Raw genomic sequence first — 12,187 nt, 5'->3', positions numbered from 1 at the left:
AGGAGTCTCTTTCATAATCACTGTCCACGTCATTCGGAATTTAGGAAATGACGTCATACTATACTATTTCATCATTATTTAGGCCTTTATAGCATTTGACAGTCACCTGATTGTTTAAAGTTAACCAGTGTTCAACTAAAAATAGACATACATAGTACCTACAGTTTAGCTGTGGTTGATTTCTAGAAATAGGACCAAATCAAATCAAACTTGAAATAGATTTCATGGATACCTGAATCCAATATCATTTGTATATTTTGTAAACAAACTGGATATTGAATTCGTTTGGTTGCACAGCAACCAAATATCATTTGAAGGAGATGATCTTCTGCTTGGATAGTTTCATCTGTGCCACTGACTTAGTTTGGCTTTAATTCCAGTTTGTCTACAAATGAATCATTTATTTGTTGGATTCACATAAGTTAAGGAATAGACTACTAAAACCAATCAAAAATAAAATGCACTCAATAAAGTTTGATTTAATGCTATTCTTTAACTTCGATTTTTGGTTGAGATGGAGATGTGAATCTGACATATATTTTTTTAAAAACATGACCTTTATTTAACTAGAAGTCAGTTAAGAACAAATTCTTATTTAAAATAATGGCCTACCCCAACGACGCTGAGCCAACTGTGTCCGCCCTATGGGACTCCCAATCACTGCCAGATGTGAGGCAGCCTGGATTTTAACAGGTACTGCAGTGACCCCTCTTGCACTGTCTTAGACCACTGCACCACTCTGGATAATATCAATATTAATTTGAAGAGAACTGGAATTAAAGCCAGACTAAGTCAGTGGCACAAAAATCATCTCCTTCAAATGTTGATATTTGGTTGCATTGGCAACCAAACACAACTCAATATCACTTTTGTAATACAGTAATAGCCTATTAACTTGTCGACAAGTTAACAAGTGATATGTTGGATTTACGTCTCCAACTAAACCAAAAATGGAAGTTAAATAATAGGATTAAACCAGTGGCTCAGATGAAACTATCCAACCATTAGATACATACAGTATCTTTTAAATGTTGATATTTCTGTGTTGTCAACAACAACACAGTTAAATATGACTTTTGTAATACAGTAAATAGCCAAAAGCTTAAGGGCAATTACACCACTTTTCAACCTCATTTCATTTTCTCCATCACAATACAGTCTCTACAAATGTGAAAATGGTGCATGTATAAGTTTTGTGGAAAAAATATATACATTATTCATGTGATGGCATCATCAAAGGTTAAAACATTAGGGCCTCCTGAGTGGGCGGTGGTCTAAGGCACTGCATCACAGTACTAGTGTGGCACTAGAGATTCTGGGTTCGAGTCCAGGCTCTGTCGCAGCTGGCCGCGACCAGGAATCCCATGGGCGTTGTAACATATGACCCAGCTCATCTGGGTTAGGGGAGTGTTTGGCCAGCAGGATGTCCTTGTCCCATCGCGTCTAGCGACTCACTCGTGTAGCGGGACGGGTGCAGTGGACACTGACACCATCGCAGGTGTATGCTGTTTCCTCTGACACAGCTGGCTTCTGGGTTTAGTGGGCATTGTTTCAAGAAGCAGTGCAGCTTGGTTGGGTTTGTTTCTGAGGATGCACCGCTCTCCCGATCCGTAAGGAATTGAAGCCATAAGACTAACTACCAATTGGATCCACAAAATTGGGGAGAAAAATGGGAAAAATATATATTTAAAAAAAAGTAATTGATTTTCAAACATAAGAATCGCAGTGAAGTGAGGAGCACCGTGATGTCACAGCAGTGCTGAGACACTGGTTTGCTACTGGAAATAATAATATGAGGTTGAAGTGGGGATCCCTTTAAGGCTATCTTACAAACAAATGTTACAATATTTATTCAACTGTTGGTATTTCTTCAGCAAATGATCAGGTCTATATAATTACAAACATACATTAGTAATGGAAAGGAAACACAGACTCTTTGTTTAAGTATTAAAATACTCCTTTAGTAATCAATTGTAGACAGATTGGTACAGAGAAGAGGAGTGATTATTTGCTGCATAAAACACATCCTTTGTTCATGTCAAAATGTGCATTTGTTACAGTGGCAGGGATGCAGTCTAATGATTCTTTCTTCTTAATGGGGAAGAAGGTGAAATGCAGGGTCTGACAGAGTAGGCTACACCACAGAGCCCTCCTCTTCTGGACTCCCTGAGGTGGATACACAGCACCCTGTACAGTGAGCACAAAAAAATTGCGCATTTCAACACTGCTCATACCATACATACAAACATACCGTATCAACCATGACAGGAGTACTTTGTCTTTAGGCTACTCAAGTAATATGTCACTTACCTTTTAATATCTTTCTTTTCCAGATGCAGTATATCCGATAAGTAACAGTAGGCCGAGTATTATCGGAATGACTGTGATTAGAATAGGACCTGATTCTGTCAAAATAAAAACAGGAAACAAACTGATGAGTCCCAAAACAATATGTACACTTTACCCTGTTTCTTCTCATAATCTAATTTAATAGTGTCGGTAAATCATTCTACTTTTTGGCTTAATTTATCTAGGAAAAAAAAGTTAACTGAATGCTGTTTGTGTGGGCTGTTCCTGTAGATAAATATTATGTTTATATGGGTCTAACCCCAGCGCTGGAAGAATAGCAGTGAATGGGGATCCAAGTAAACTAATTAACCAGTCCAATAACAAAGAAAATGTTGCACATTACCATTATGACATCCTACAAACTGAAGGCAGAGCGTTTCAATGTTGAGTTTGGTTGTCTGGTTGCTGACTGGGTTGGCAGCCACACAGCTGTAGATATCTTTGTCCTGTAGCTTTATCTCCAGGGAGAGACAGGTTGGGGAGAGGGTCGGGGAGCTAGCCTTGGTCAGTCTCTCCTCTCTCTGTACCAGGACAGGGTCATGTCTCTCCGGTTCTCCACAGAACACACCACTGAACAGCTCCCCTTCTCTGATGAACTGTCCAGAAAATCCCCTTAGGGATTTTTTTTGATTGAGGAAGTGGTACTGAGCTGGGATATAAAAATACAATGATTAACACAGATTCATGTCATTAATATTGGTCCTCTGGGTAGGAAGGACAACTCTCACTAGTAACAAAAGTGTGGTGAGCACATTCAGTTTTTTTTATCACTTTGGGGAAATTTTCACAAGTATGTGGTAAATTTTCACAACTCTAAGCACCAAAATCGAAACAGATCAAAACTGATCATTTCATAACTAAGCACATTTTCAATTGACTGAGTGCAACAGACAAAGTCAGTTGTTCACTGCACCAAATCACTCTTTCAATTTAAATTCATATTCAAAGTATTTGCTCGTCACAATGCAATGCTTGGTGTGACGTTGACACAGTGGTAGGATTTTACAGTGAGGAGGCAACAATGCGGATCTAGTTTTTCTTGCCAGAGTGAGACTTTTAATTTAGAAAGTGAAGAACTATGCTGATTGTCCATTATTGTCCATTTCCTGGTCCGAGTTTTGACTGTCAATCAGTGGGTGCATTCGAGTTCATTGTTTATTTAGTGTGTCCTACGGTTATAAATGGAAGTAGTATATACAAGAGGAGGCTGGTGTGAGGAGCTATTGGAGGACGGGCTCATTGTAATGGTTGGAACTGTATCAAACACGTTAAACATATGGAAACCACATTTAACTGTGTTCCATTAATTTAATTACAGCCATTACTATGAGCTCATGTGATCAAATGTGAAGTTGTGATCAAATGTCATGAAGTTTTGACTGCAGTCGACTGCAAGTTTCTGCATTTGCTCTTTACAAACTTCATCCTGCATTGTAGGTGGCTCTATTGTCACCCAATCATTACGGTGCTTTTATTTGACCCATGCGAAACTTTGAATATATACAAATAAATGTGATTTGAGTCTCCCTCACTAAGTGATTGTACAATGTAGCCTACGCACATTATGATTTTAGTTTGTGGGTGTGTGATATGGGGGTTTAAATGCATGTTTATTTGTACATTTTAAATAACCTTTTATAAACAATACCAACACTGTGATGTTGATCTGAGCCTTGCTGTTTGAAAACTACTTTAATGTCCGGCTGTCGCAGATGCACCTCCCCACTTTTTTTCTATCTATTTAAAGTTTACATTTTTATTTATTAACACCAGATACAAACATACACATATGAACAATAACTTACAGACACACACAAACAATGATTACATTTCATCTGCCCAGACCCGCATGCTCACACCCCCATCCCTAGTGCCTGCATTATTGTTTGCCACATGGCCTGAAAGTGTACAAAAAAAAATCTCAGTCGTCCATGCGCCAATTCTGTTCATGATGGCGGACAGGTTGATTTCCAAGTTTTAGTATAGGTTTTTTCAAGATGGGGGATGAGATAATTATCCAACCCATCGGGTATCTCACTACACCCAAATATGCCAGGTCTAGAAATAGGCAGACAGACGGATTAAAAGTAAGTTTACATTGTAATAGGCTACTTCTGACAGCCAACGTTCTAGCTCCGCCCATAATTTTTAGACTTTATAGCATTCCCAAGAATCATGGATTATTGAGTCACTGTTAGTTTTACACTTAGGATATGTTTCTACCATTYTGCTGTAGAATTAGTGAATTTTGTCTCTTGTATAATAAATTATATACATTGATTTATACTGTAAGCGTAGCCTACATTTTCGTTAACTCATTTTGTTAGTTATGCGCCGACATTCCCTCAATCATGTACCAACATCAGTTKTTTTTAAGTCTTGTTTCCAATAGTTTATATTTTTTTAATAAGATTTTCAGTTGGATATGCTCTCTGAAAGGTTTTGTTTATTTTACTTATCATAATAATATCCCTTTCAGACATAAATATGATTCCCTCAAGGTTACTCTGATTTTCACAAGATTTCAAATTTAAATGTCATGATATGTACCTTTTTAAGTTGACATGTATTTGAAAACACTACATTGGTCAGTCCAAAATGGCTTTTAATTCTGTCATGGAATAAATGTATTTCCTGTTAACAAGTCATTTATGGTTTCTATGCCTTAAAAGCTATTTAACGGTTGTTCTATAGGGATGTGTTTTTAAGAGTTTTATTGGTAGATACGTTACTGATAGAATACATCCCTAATAGCTTGTAAAATGTATTAAATAGGCCTAAGCCTCTTTGTGTAGGCTAAATAGTGTGTAGGCAAAATGCACCTAATTATGAAAGTTGCCAATCGCAATATAAAGTCCGAGATGAAACCGCTGGAATGAGGAGAGTGACTAGAAACGATTCAGTTGACCGTTTTATGTGTGATTAACTGTCGGAGTAGAGGACCTCGTGGATTCAGGTAAACAATGTTTATATCCCAGGACAAATTAACTAGCAACAGCAAGCTAGCTAAATAGGACCATTTAGTTAGCAAGTGCAAGCAAACTAGCTAAATTGCCTTAAATGTTTAATGTTTTTTGACCTGTCCCCAAATTATTGTAATTGGTTCAGAGTTTGTTTTGATTTTTAACCTGCGTGTTGTGGACGCGTTTGGTGTGGCGACAAAATAAATGTATGCGCGATCGCCTTCGCGCGCGAGCCGGTTTGGGCTCCGTGTTAGGTCAAGTTCTCTCAGAAAACGTCTGCGCGTGTCCTCATCAGTTATGCCAAGCACTATCTTATCTCTGATCAGTTCATCTCTTAAAGAACCATAGTCACATGTAGCTAGCTGCCTTTTCCCTTAGCCTAGTGACAAAGTCGAAAAGCTAGTGACAACCGAAAACATTGCTCTAATTTGCGGAAATCATGGTTAGTTATCCGACTCTGACACCATGTTTGAATGTTAATGACAATACACGGGACGTATGTGGCAGGGTCTACAGACAATAACGGTTACAAAGGGAAAACCAGCCACGTCGCGGACACCTACGTATCGCAGGGCTCTTCAGAGGGTGGTACGATCTGCACACTCCCTGCCCTCCGGGACACCTACAGCACCCGATGTCACAGGAAGGCTAAAAGATCATCAAAGACATCAACCACCCGCTGTTACCCTGCCGCTGTCATCCAAAAGGCTAGGTCAGTACAGTTAAATTGTCATCACTAGCAGGGTACCACCTGGCTACTCAATTCTGCACTATAGAGGCTGCTACCCATATTTATAGACATGGAATCACTGGCCACTTCAAATAATGGAAACTCTACTACTTTAATAATGTTTACATACTGCTTTACTCATCTCATATGTATATACTGTATTTTATTCTACTGTATTTAGTCAATCCACTGACATTGCTCATCCTAATATTTATATATTTCTTAATTCCATAATTTTACTTTTGGATTTGTGTATTGTTATGATTGTTAGATACAACTGCGCTGTCAGAGCTAGGAACACCAGCTTTCGCTACACCCGCAATAACATCTGCTAAATCTTGTATGTGACCAATAAAATTTGATTTTGATTTGAATTAAAGGTATACATTATAATCATAGGTATAAACATTATGATAATACCTGCCTGTATATTCACAGCAGTAACAAACACCAATACGAAGTACACCTCTCTATAGGAATAGCCTACTTACCGATGATGAAAAGTACTGTATTCCCAAATATTGAAGCGTTGTGCATTTTCCAGTTCTCTACTGCTCGGACTTTAAATGTCTCTTCACTTGCTTTACATTTTTGTCTGTCTCAAAATTGGTCTCAACTAAGTGAAATGAGACGGTCAGCCAATGGGAATGCGAGACAGTCTCAGCTAACCATCCAACCACCAATATGATTGGTTCCAATTATATTCGCCCTCGCCCCATATCGAATTTTCAGAAAACAAACCGAGGACGTGCGAGAACGAAGGTGGGGGATTGAAGGAGGAAATGGCGGAAACTGAGCTTTCGTTTGAAAGCGCTAGGAGTCTATTTGTGACCCCTTTCACAGGAAGTGAGAATGAGTTGGCTACACAAGGGCGAAGAAAAAGGGAAAKGAGAACTCAACTTGTGTTGTAAAATAGGAAACCAGTAGACTCGTTTATCGTCTCCAGTCACGAGATTGGTCCTATTTAGATTTAATCAACAACAACAAAAAATTTAAAACATTTGTTTTGTGTGTCTGCGGAGCAGAAGAAGCGTGTTTTAAAGACTCAAAAAGATCGGAGTGGAATGTTTTCCGCATGGTTTTTCGTAGCAGGGCGCCTGTCAAGGGGGTTACTTCTGGGTTCGCGTCAGAAATAAAGCCACACGATATAACTGAAGACATCGATGGAGTGGTTGGTGCACGTCGATTGATCTGTATGGTGACGGAGAAAAGTTCACTTCATCCATGCTAGTCTTTGATGAAGAGTCTCTCCCTTCTCATATAACGTTTGGATTCATGAGATACCCTGTAAGAGCTTTTGTGCACAAGCCTCTTCAGTGTCAAGTGTGTGCAGAAAGGAAGAAAATCGACCGAGGTAAAGACAGTTTCAAGTTGGATATTCGACGGATATTCGCACTTTTAAAACTAAACTTTTAAACCTCAATAGCTTTCAAACCACTTGAGCCACAGACTCCAAATAAGTGTCATTATGTTGGAAAAAATGCGTACAACACTGCACAGGTCTTATTTTCACGATTTGGACTTTCCAGAGCTTTCCAGAGCTAATAAACATGTGGAAATGTGAGCAGCATGTTTGTATTCCTAGTTGAATTAGTTAGGGAGCGTAAACAAAGTACCAGCGTTTTTTACATTCGAATTTCAATAGCTCATTGGTCATGTGACCTACTTGACTCAAACAAATTATTATATAGCTCCTGCCTCCTCTGGCATAAGCTATTTCCATTATACCCGTAGGCTACACTGAATAAACTATGAGCTCGAACGCACCCACTGTTTGACAGTCAAAACTCGTACCAGGAAATGGACAATAAACAAGGTAATCGTTTAATATTCGTTTTGATATACCTTCACGTTTTAATTGTTTATATGATCACGTTGTAGTTGTAAGTTTCGATAAGTAGGCCTAGGCTAAATACATGATCAGACAGCGCATTTTAGGCTACCGAGCAACGCACAACAAGAGGTTTTGCGCGCACAATCCAATTGTCTGCGTTCGACCACAAACTCAAAACATGGTTCATTTGATTTGACAGGTGATCAAAAAACAAGACATCGGATAACATGACTAACCCCACATTATTATAAGAACATACATGTGATTCGCATAAACGGTTTCCATTCTCAATGTCTGGTTAGGCSTATTCATAATACGGCTTTAGATTAAGTGACTGAGGACATAATAACAATCGTTACAATGGTGTTGTAAATATCAGAATTTAATTGATACACTTTAAGCTGATGATTTATGCTGATGATCCTGTAGCAGTTACAGTAACACGTCACAGAAAAGCTGATATTGGCTGCAACACAGTCTCACATTCAATTCGCGCATATATGTACAAAATGTATTTCAGCAGATTTCGTGCGTTTTGGTGCATTTTTGGGCTGGTTAAATTCGTTTGAAAATACACGAATGTCTGTGCTACTTAATTCGTGCGAAAAGACACGAATTTAACCACGAATTTGACGCGATAATTTATATTTCATTTTTGTTCTTCTTAATGGCTAATTCAACGTCATGAATATACAGAAATTTTGTCTTTGTTTAACCATGTTTTAAAATGTGTCGTTGTATGCCTATATGTACTGTTTTAGACTTGCTGAACAGAATTTTTGAGAAAAGACGCACATTTACGTGCGACTTAATTCGTGGGAAATATTGTTTTATTAATGCCAATGCTGTTTTCTGTGCTTGATTTCGCTTAAGACTTTGGATACTGGTGCACTTGTAATCAGAACGCCTTTTTTTCATGTAGGCAACCATACACGATTTTATTCATAACCCATTTCATATTTCGTGGAGCATAAATTACACCATTTTCTTCATAATGCATGTATTACATGTTAAACAGGTTAATGTAAAATAATGAATTATGTTGGCTTACACTTATGGCCTTTCCAATGCCTTTCCATTATGATTATTACGGTCATGTCACTCATGTTATATACTTAGGCTACTGTAACGCGTTCAACCAGTTAGCAAGTCAGAAATGTCAGTTTCCTAGTACCGACTAGCACTTGAATGCAGTATTATGCTGGCTTCACATTCTCCTGGGATACTGGACAATGGGAAGTCGTAACTCCGACATMATTGTTTTCAAGTWKTTTTCAAGTCGGAACAATTCTTAAACCAATAAGATTGGCCACATCATTTTCTAATTTCCCTCTTGTAATTCCTATTTGGAGGGTCATTCAAGTGAAACTTCCCAGTCGGAACTAGGAATCCCCGAGAACTCCGATAGTACCTGAACGAGGCATTAGTATGTGTAATAGCAGCTACATACATAGCCTACATCTGTCTTCAGATTTATTTTATGGGTGATTTTTCCATTGACAGAAATGTATTTAGTCTTCCACTCCACTCTTCCGATACATTTATTTGCTGCAGACAAGATGATATTCAACAGGTAGGCATTTTGAAACCGTTCAGAGATTACTCCAAGTAATGGCACTCTTTGGGATCTTTGCCAGGGAACATTTAAATACATTATCAATGGCAAATACTGTTTTCTATGCTTGATTTCACTTAATATTTTTGGGTGTTGCGCTCATTGCAGTCAGAAAACATGTTGGCCGATCAAAACCCTTGCGGGTTTCTCTCCCCGAGTCGTACGAGAANGTTCAGAGATTACTCCAAGTAATGGCACTCTTTGGGATCTTTGCCAGGGAACATTTAAATACATTATCAATGGCAAATACTGTTTTCTATGCTTGTTTTCACTTAATATTTTTTTGTTTTGATCTTATTGCAGTCAGAAAACATATGTTGGCCGATCAAAACCCTTGCGGGTGATGTTGCTTTCTCTCCCCAAGTKGTACGAGAAAATAACGGAAAACTGACCCAAGATCAGTACTGTACATATGCAACTTCAACCCAATGTAATGCGGAGCGCGTTGCAGCTCGTCAACACAATCGGCTGCAGGGGAGGTTACTTTGTGTTGTTCAATTTATATAAGAATATCGAATCTAAGAAACGCTTTTCCAGGCAGTTTGAATATATTCTTATTCTGTGCAGAATCTGTGTAATTTGACCTACAACACAAATGCGCATCATGACTTCAACAAAGAAGACAACTTGGAACGTACCCGATCCTCCCATGCGATCATTCTCTTTCCCGGTAAGTGAAGTATGCAAATAAACCATGTGGTTGTAATCGCTAGTATGTAATGTTATGGAGATTGATTTATTGCTTTTTACGACATTTCTCAAACCACTATGCATTTTCACTGATCTGTCAAGGTTTTCAAACAAAATCTTAGCTTTTGGCCTACTCAACATTTTCAGCTAGCTTTAGCGAGCTAGGCTACAGTCTATGGAGTTTCATGGTGGGCAAAGGGTTGTGTTCTGGGCAACATCTACACACCTGATTAAACTCGTTTGAGTGGTTAATTACTTTAATCCACATGTGTCAAACTCCTACCATGGGAGGTCCGAGTGTCTGCAGGTTTTTGCTCCACCCTTGATTGATAAATGAAGGTCACAAATGACTAAGGAACTCCCCTCCCCTGGTTAGGTTGTCCAGGTGTTCATTGAAAGGAAAAACCGAAAACCAGCAGCCACTCGGCCCTCTGTMYYYRYYGMMTGWCAKKCRRYRRRKARAGAGCTAGTTCAACTTGTCTTTACAACGTCTTTCTAAAGACTGTTTTAGATCTTGTGGAGAAAACAATTCCAAACAATGGATGAATTGGGACCACCAGACAGCAATGCTCCCATCCACAGTGAATCTATCCAATGGTCATCTTGTCATCCACATTTTTTGTGATGTAATCCACTTACAAATTAAGTACATTTTAATGCTCAGTAACATTTTTTTGTTAAAATAAGTATCCTACATATACAGCTGTGAAATACAATTCTAAACTTGTTCTATTCTCTTTACTTTGCAGCTCCAAAGAAAGACCCTCCACACCTACCACCCGTCTCCTCAGACCTACACCTACCACCCGTCTCCTCAGACCTACACCTACCACCCTTCTCCTCAGACCTACACCTACCACCCCTTCCCTCAGACCTAACACGTACACCCTTTTCTCCTCAACTACAACCTACACCCTTCTCCCCAGACCACTCAGCAACACACCTACACCCTTCTCCTCAGACCTACACCTACCACCCTTCTCCTCAGACCTACACCTACCATCCTTCTCCTCAGACCTACACCTACCATCCTTCTCCTCAGACCACTCAGAACTACACCTACCATCCTTCTCCTCAGACCACTCAGACCTACGGCTGACACCTTTAGTCTCTCTCTCTCTCTACATCCTCTTGATCTATCCTCTGGCTGCATTTTAAGTAAGTGGAAACTTTTTCTCTTTTAATTCAGCTTTCTTCCCATTTCTTGTGTTTTCAAAAACAAACCAGGTTGTAGTTTTAAAATGCAAACCAACTGAGGAGATTATTCAAATTGTATCTTAAAATAAGTAACCAAATCCCACTGGCCCAGGTAGTGTTTCATCTGTCAACTAAGGGCACTCATTGCACTCTGCACCTGAGGCTATGGCAGGTAGCCTACATCTAGGTTACAATAGTAGTCAACAGTTAGTATGACACATTACGTTACAGTGTGGCATGTTAAAGCCTCAGGCTTAGTTTTATTACTAGACGAGGTCCATTATCAGATCTGACCCATATGATTGAGTCATTGAAACCCATGTCACCTTCAAACACACACACACAGCACTTCTTTAATGGGTTTGAGAAGGGTCAGGGCTTGATGTTTAATGTGAACTCAACGTCAGCCAAACTCTCTTTATTAATTGCTATTGTTGGTATAGTTTCTCTCACAATCTCTAGTTCTCCTTGTCAATTCAAGCCCATTGCCAGATTGGACCTCCCTGGTGCTTTCCATCAGTCAAAGTTATGTGTATGGGGCTATTCTTTCTGACACTTTCGTATCCACCTTTCATGCAGAATGGCTCCAGCTGTAAGCTGTGTCCTAGTTGTAACACATCAATAGGAGTAGCATCATCAAATAAGTACAAGTTCTGTGGTGCAACAATACAGCTAAAGGTCAAGTTAGAGGCCCAAAAAATGAAGGCTACAGATGAATGGGCAAATAAGACGATGAAACATGGAAGATATGCCACCTTGGTTAATGCAGCAAACAAGCTGGTAAGCTTTATTATGTTTTTCTCTAAAAA

At 39.1% G+C, this 12,187-nt stretch overlaps 1 long non-coding RNA gene across 1 annotated transcript; it reads left to right on the top strand.

Moving 5' to 3' along the window:
- Positions 1-9,661: 9,661 nt before the first annotated feature.
- LOC112071028 (uncharacterized) lies at positions 9,662-11,069 on the top strand. The gene is made up of 3 exons (XR_011475723.1): positions 9,662-9,970; positions 10,059-10,161; positions 10,683-11,069. It is a non-coding gene; the product is annotated as an uncharacterized lncRNA (long non-coding RNA).
- The last annotated feature ends 1,118 nt before the right edge of the window (positions 11,070-12,187 follow it).

The sequence above is a fragment of the Salvelinus sp. IW2-2015 genome, unplaced genomic scaffold (assembly GCF_002910315.2).
Source record: "Salvelinus sp. IW2-2015 unplaced genomic scaffold, ASM291031v2 Un_scaffold1497, whole genome shotgun sequence".
NCBI classification, from domain to species: Eukaryota; Metazoa; Chordata; class Actinopteri; order Salmoniformes; family Salmonidae; genus Salvelinus; species Salvelinus sp. IW2-2015.
Note: the sequence above shows the minus strand (reverse complement) of the source record. Positions and strands in the feature narration are given on the sequence as shown.